The sequence below is a fragment of the Toxotes jaculatrix genome, chromosome 9 (genome assembly GCF_017976425.1).
Source record: "Toxotes jaculatrix isolate fToxJac2 chromosome 9, fToxJac2.pri, whole genome shotgun sequence".
Classification (NCBI taxonomy): domain Eukaryota; kingdom Metazoa; phylum Chordata; class Actinopteri; family Toxotidae; genus Toxotes; species Toxotes jaculatrix.
In genome coordinates, this window is record NC_054402.1 from 27055464 (window position 1) to 27056599 (window position 1136).

Sequence of the window (1136 nt, forward strand, 5' to 3'; positions counted from 1 at the left end):
TTCAATCTCCCAACTCACTTATATGGTGGATCTTCAAATGCTCATAACTCCGGAACCCTAAGTCCTAGAGACTCAAGGGTGGTACCGTTGGACTCGGGGTACACACAAATGGGGGGGTAGGACAAGATCCCATGTCTCTATCTTTCTCCCCTGCGGATCGGTCGAAGCTGACCCTGGTTAAAACCCCAAATTTTCACTCTCCCAACTCACTTATATGGGGGATCTTCAAATGCTCATAACTCCGGAACCCTAAGTCCTAGAGACTCAAGGGTGGTACCGTTGGACTCGGGGTACGCACAAATGGGGGGGTAGGACAAGGTCCCATGTCTCTATCTTTCTCCCCTGAGGATCGGTCAAAGCTGACCCTGGTTAAAACACCAAGCCATGTACACTCTCAACCACCCTAAACACCAACTTCAGCTTGACAAAAAGTACCACAAAAAGAGGGGTCCAAACCACTCCTAAGGTTCTGAAACGTGCTCCTAAACAATTTCTGGAGGAACACTTTTGGCCTCTCAACCTTAGGCAAATTTTCACTCTCCCAACTCACTTATATGGGGGATCTTCAAATGCTCATAACTCCGGAACCCTAAGTCCTAGATACTCAAGGGCGGTACCGTTGGACTCGGGGTACACACAAATGGGGGGGTAGGACAAGGTCCCATGTCTCTATCTTTCTCCCCTGAGGATCGGTCGAAGCTGACCCTGGTTAAAACCCCAAATTTTCACTCTCCCAACTCACTTATATAGGGGATCTTCAAATGCTCATAACTCCGGAACCCTAAGTCCTAGAGACTCAAGGGTGGTACCGTTGGACTCGGGGTACACACAAATGGGGGGGTAGGACAAGGTCCCATGTCTCTATCTTTCTCCCCTGAGGATCGGTCAAAGCTGACCCTGGTTAAAACCCCAACTTTTCACTCTCCCAACTCACTTATATGGGGGATCTTCAAATGCTCATAACTCCGGAACCCTAAGTCCTAGAGACTCAAGGGTGGTACCGTTGGACTCGGGGTACACACAAATGGGGGGGTAGGACAAGGTCCCATGTCTCTATCTTTCTCCCCTGAGGATCGGTCAAAGCTGACCCTGGTTAAAACCCCAAATTTTCACTCTCCCAACTCACTTATATGGGG